Source organism: Sapajus apella, unplaced genomic scaffold, assembly GCF_009761245.1.
Source record: "Sapajus apella isolate SASKATOON/1434 unplaced genomic scaffold, GSC_monkey_1.0 scaffold54, whole genome shotgun sequence".
Lineage (NCBI taxonomy): Eukaryota > Metazoa > Chordata > Mammalia > Primates > Cebidae > Sapajus > Sapajus apella.
This window is the reverse complement of record NW_022436994.1, coordinates 3471190-3477567: the sequence shown is the minus strand read 5'-3', so window position 1 is coordinate 3477567 and position 6378 is coordinate 3471190. Positions and strand designations below refer to the sequence as shown.

The following is a 6378-nucleotide window of genomic DNA, read 5'->3' as shown; positions in this document are numbered from 1 at the left end:
TGGATCATGAGGTCAAGAGATCAAGACCATCCTGGCCAACATGGTGAAACCCCGTCTCTACTAAAATATAAAAATTAGCTGGGCTTGGTGGCACGCCTCTGTAGTCCCAGCTACTTGGGAGGCTGAGGTAGGAGAATTGCTTGATCCCCAGAGGAAGAGGTTGAAGTGAGCCGAGATTGCACCACTGCACTCCAGCCTGGCGGCTGGCGACAGAGTGAGACTCTGTCTCAAAAAAAAATTCAGCAGTAAAAAACAAATACCTTGATGAAAAAATGGGCTAAAGACCTTAACAGAAACCTCACTAAAGGAGTTATACAGATGGCAAATAAGCAAATGAAAAGATGCTCTACATCCTGTGTCAGAGAAATGAAAATTAAAACAGTGAGATACCACTACATCCCCATTAGAATGGTCCCAGTTGAGAACTCACAACACCAAATGCTGATGAGGAGGATATGGAGCAGGCAGAACTCTAAGTTATTCCTGGCGGGAATGCAAAGTGGTACAGTCACTTTGAAAGGAAGTTTGGCGGTTTCCTACAAAATTAAACATCCTCTTAACCATACAATCCAGTATTGCACTCATTACTTCCCCAAAGGAGTTAAAAAGTTACGTACATATAAAAACCGGCACATGGATGTTTATAGCAGCTTTATGCATAACTGCCAAAACTTGGAAACAACCAAGTTAAATAAACTGTGGTACATCCAGACAATGGAATATTATTCAGTGCTAAAAAGAAATGAACCATCAAGCCGTCGAAATACATGGAAGAATTTAAATGCATATTACTAAGTGGAAGAAGCTGTGTTAGGCCATTCTTTCGTTGCCGTAAAGAAATACTTGAGACTGGGTAATTTATAAGAAAAGAGAGTTAATTGGTTCAGCATTCTGTAGAATGTACAGGAAGCATAGCAGCATCTGTTTCTGGGAAGCATCAGAAAGAGTCCCATCCTGGTGGCAGGCAAAGCAGGAGCAGGCACATCATGACCAAAGCAGGAGGAAGAGAGTGAGTGGGGAAGTTGCCACACACTTTTAAGTGACCAGATCTCACAGGGACACACTCACTATCACAAAACAGGACCAAGTTATGAGAGGTTCGCCCCCATGACCCAGACACCTCCCACCATGCCCCGCCTCCAGCACTGGGGATGAAAATTCAACATGAGATTTGGACAGGGGAAAATATCCAAACAATGATCAGAAATCAGCCTGAAATGGCTGCCTACTTTACAATTCCGAACATTCGAGAAAAGGCAAAGCTATGGGGACACAAGAAAGATCAGTGATTGTCAGAGATCAGAGAGAGGCAGGGAAGGATGAATGGGAAGAGGGCAAAGATTTTTAGGGCTGTAAAACAACTTTTCAGGATACTATGACAGTGGATACCTGTTATTATAAGCTTGTCTAAACCCATAGAATGAGCAATATCAAGAGCGAACCCTAATATAAACTGTAAACACTGGATAATAATGATGTGTCTGGGCAAGCTCATCAGCTATGACAGGTGTACCACTCTGCCGGGGGATGCTGGTAATGAGAAAGGCTGTGCATGTGAGGAAGCAGGGGTTTTATGGGACATTTCTGTACCTTCCTTTCAATTTTATTGTGAATCTAAAAATTATTTTTCAAAAAAGTCTTGAATAATAATTATAGAAGAAACAAGGAAATTAATGGAGAAAAAAAATAATAACATAAAAATAATTTGTCCACAACTGGGCAAGACTGGAGTTAAAAAGACCCATAGAACATTTGGGATAAAAAACTTAAATTCTAATCTATCAGTAGTTACACGGAATGTAAATGAACTAAAGCCTTCCCATAAAAATCAATTGTAGTCACACTATTAGTGATGTGCTACTTCAAAGAAACCCCGTTAAAATACAAAGACACAGAACAGTTGAAAATAAAAAGAAGGCAAATGTTGCACCACACAAACATAAACAAGTATAAAGTTAAAATAGCTATACTAATAAGATGAAGTGAGTCTTAAAAAATGACATGCATTTCTAAAAATAAGATAAATATTTGATGGTAACAATAGTTTCTATTGAAATGCAATACCTAACATTTTTTTTATGTTGCATATACCTAATCATCTGGCTTCAAAATATACATAACAACAACAACGAAGCCATGGATTTCAATGATAAATAATAAAATACAAATTCATAGTGAAAAATATATATCTCTCTCAGTAACTGATGAAGAGCAATTGCCTATGTATAGAAATTTTGACCAATTAGTTTATATATGGAGAAAAGTTGGAAATCAATGAGTTAAGTAAGCATCTATGTATCAGATTAAATCCAAATAATGTAAGAATAAAACAATACCAAAATAATAAAATAAATTAATAAAATAGAAGCTTAAAGAAATTAAAGTCAAAAATGTTTCTTTAATGTTCTGTATAAAATTGATATTAATAAAGAATATTTAAATAAAGAGAAGTTTCTAGGTATTAATAAAGCAGATGAAATTGATTACTGGTGCTAAAACATACATAATAAGAGATATGTGAACAATTTTATGGCAAGAAATGTGAAATGTATTTATTTACATGACAAGCTCAAATTTATAGGCAAAAAAGAAATCTACTGATACATATATAGAAACAAAAAATAAGACCCAGGAAACCCACCATCTTCATAGTCCTACATTCATACAAAATTTCATTTTTAATTACAAACTTTGTATAAAGCAAATTATAGACTCAGAATGCACAACTGGCAAATTCATTATTTAAGGAAAAGACTATGAAGAAGAACAAATTGAAGAAATAAAAAACAAAGAAATCTTCTACAAAATTTAAAATGGAGGATATTTCCTGACTAATTTTTTGAATTTGGCATAACATTGAGACCAAGTCTTGGAAAATACAACATAATAAAAGAAAATTATATAGCAATGTTTGTCGTGAACAGAAAGGCAACATTTTCTAAGAAAAATATGAGAAAATTGAATACAGTAAAATAGAAAGCATTATATAATCTATCATGACTTCTTACTTTCTTTTATTCCCAGAATTTAAGATTGGCAAAGTATTTTTTTAAAACAACTAAATTGATTTAATTTTGCATATTGCCCAAATTTTTAAAAGATGTGTAATAAACAATACATTTAGAAAAATCTTTGAGTAAATCAATGCTCATTAACAATTTTAAATAAAACAGTAATAAACAGAAACTTTTAAAATACTGTATGTCTCCCCCTAAATGCAATGCAGTTATACTCAATGATTACATAGTAAAAGCTTTCTCTCTGACATTTGTAATGAAAGTATAATTCTAGATAACATCCTAGCTATTCAGCTTTGTTTGAAAAGTTCTAACCAGGGCATTTGAGTGAGCACATATAAATGAGACTTTCTGTAATTATGTGAACAAATTACCCTCCAGTCCCTCACCAACCTGTGTTCCTAGGTGGTCTCTGAATTTAACAAAGGCAGCTAAGTCATTTTCTCTCCGTCTCTCTCTCCATCTCTGTCTCTCTGTCTCTCTTTTTCTGTCTCTCTGTTTCTCTATCTCTCTATCTCTCTGTTTGCTTATCTCTTTCTCTCTTTCTCATACTGGCATCGGGAGGTACCTTCATTCCTAATTTAATATCCCGAGAAAAGTGTGGACAAACCCAATCGGCCACATTTGTGGGTGGAGGCTGGTTGGGGGAGGGAGGGATTTAAAAATCTTTTCTAGGAAGGTGAGAATGATTTGGTTTTCAACTAAATAAAAAAAATTAATTTTCTTAGAAAAATATTTTTATTAGAAAATTCAGTTTCCTGGTTATGTTATGCAGTTCATCTTGAGCTAGCTTTCCCGCTCTGGAGGGCTACTTGTGATTGATTCCTCTGGGAGCATCAACTACAGGAGAGACATGTCTACGAAGAAAAATTAGCAATGGGTGCTCTTGATTTTGCCTTAGCCAGTTTTATGTCAATCGGTAAGTTTCTTTCCATATCTGGGAGCCTTCTTTGGCATTAAAAAATGAAGGGGCTAGGTCACATGACCTTGGAGCTTCCTTTCACTGTTGATATGGATCGAGCTGCGATCTTCAAGGGGAAACCTATTTACTGTTCATAAAGGGCTGTTGCAAGCACTAAGCTATTAGAGTTGCAGATGAAGTGTTGTGCTATAAAGCTGGCAAGTTAATAAGTGCCTCGAAGGCTTTGCTTCAGGACCTATGCTTTTTCTCTCAACTGAAAGAAACCTCAGTATTTCTATATTGTAAAACCAGGAAAAATAACGCTATTAATGATTAAAACCATCCAAGATGAGAGTCACTCCCTCAAGCATTGTGGGTATTCTTTAACCTCCATTAAATTTCCCACTCTGAAAGACCCAGATGCTTCAGAACAAACAAGGCATGTATTCTCTGTGGCAAAAGCTGGGTGGAACCTTCTCTCACAGGTGTTTATAGAATATGTCGATATGGTGTGTGGTCAAAGCATGTATTGGAGATCTGAATTAAATCAAGCACGTTTCCTTAACTCAAACTTAGTCAAATCCTAGAGTCCCACTTTTCTTATTGAAGAAATGCGCAAAATAGAAGCTCCTTCTGGTAGCTCTTGTTTCTGGAACAGAAGATAATATATGAAAATGTTTCTGGGGCTCATTAGGTGTTCACAAGTCACCATTTTATTGCTATTTTTAATCCCGAGGATCTCTTTCTGTCCCTATTGCTTAAAAATATTTATTTCCTCTTCATTTTGTATACCTTTTTTTTCAGTTGAGTAAGTTAAACTGCGGAAAGGAAACAGACCGCAGAATACAGTGGCTCAAATGTAATATACACTTGTTTATTTCTCATGTAACTATCTAGGTGGGTCTGGGCAAGGCAGGTGGGCCTTGGGTTGTACTTGTCCATGCAAGCCATTCAGGAACCCAAAGATGGGGCAGCCCAGCAATCTCCAGCAAATGATTCCAGAGCCGGTCAGGCATGGTGGCTCATGCCTGGAATCTCAGCACTTTGGAAGGCTGAGGTGAGTGGATCGCCTGAGGTCAGGAGTTTGAGACCAGCCTGGCCAACATGGCAAAACCCTGTCTCTACTAAAAATACACAAATTAGCCGGGCGTGGTGGCGGGCACCTGTAATCCCAGCTACTCAAGAAGCTGAGGCAGGAGAATTGTTTGAATCCAGGGGGCAGAGGTTGCAATGAGCAGAGATTGTACCACTGCACTCCAGCTGGCTGGCAGAGTGAGACTCTGTCTCAAAAAAAAAAAAAAAACAGATTCCAGAGCCCTCCTGACTTCACTATTCCAGTGAAGAGAAAGGGAGAAAGAGCACGGAAGCAAGGAAAACGACTTAAGGAAGAAGAATATTTTTCCCTTTGTTCCTGGGGACATGTATCAACGCTGAGGCAAGAGAGGCTGCAGAAATGCAGTCCTGACATGACCCTCTGAAAGAATAAAGGGAGATGGGATTCGGACGGGAGGGAATGGGCAACTTTCAGGAAATCCACACTGGCCGCTCCTCCCCACACAGTAGACAGCATGCTTCCTGATGTACTAATGTCCAGACTATCAACCTTACCACACTTTGGAACACAGTTCCAAACTAGCATCTTTTCTAAAAACGTTTTTGCATCGTTGTTTCTCGTCTTGAGCATCCACAAGGATTATTAGTTTACACATGAAATCCTAAATGCGGATCCTAGCATTTGAGCCTCTCTCTAAAATACTCTTATTGTATGGGCTAGTGTTTCATTACCCTCTCCAGCTCCTGCTTTGCATGTGGACTGAGTTTGCACTCCTACTTATCTGCTGTGGTCTGAGTGTTTGGAGCTGCCCAAAAGTCACATGTTGAAACCTAATGCTCAGTGCAATAATATTAAACGGTGTGGGTGTTTAGGATGTAATTAGGTCATGAGGGCTCAATACTCATGAAGGGGATAAGTTTCCTTATAAAAGAGGCCTGGGAGAGCTTGTTTGCCCTTCCTACTGATGCCGGACAGGTGAGCCCCAAAGTGGGGCTTAGCCTGCAAAAGTTCTTGGCTTTGTCCAGGAAAGACTTCAAGAGCAAGCCAGAGGTAGAAGAAAGCTTTATAGAAGCAGCAATATTACAGTTCTGCGACAGCTCCTGCAGAGCAGGGCTACCCTGTAGGGAAAGACTAGCAGCTCAGGGTCGTTTTGTAGGCTTATTTATAACAACTTTTTTTTTTTTTGAGACGGAGTTTCACTCACGTTACCCAGGCTGGATTGCAATGGCACGATCTCGGCTCACCGCAACCTCCGCCTCCTGGGTTCAGGCAATTCTCCTGCCTCAGCCTCCTGAGTAGCTGGGATTACAGGCACGCACCACCATGCCCAGCTAATTTTTTGTATTTTTAGTAGAGACGGGGTTTCACCATGTTGACCAGGATGGTCTCGATCTCTTGACCTTGTG

The 6378-nt window shown here is 38.6% G+C and overlaps 1 long non-coding RNA gene across 1 annotated transcript; it reads left to right on the top strand.

Moving 5' to 3' along the window:
* The first annotated feature begins 281 nt into the window (after nucleotides 1-281).
* Nucleotides 282-2776, top strand: LOC116527458. Its single transcript, XR_004258551.1, has 3 exons — nucleotides 282-357; nucleotides 936-946; nucleotides 2766-2776. It is a non-coding gene; the product is annotated as an uncharacterized LOC116527458 (long non-coding RNA).
* Nucleotides 2777-6378: the final 3602 nt, after the last annotated feature.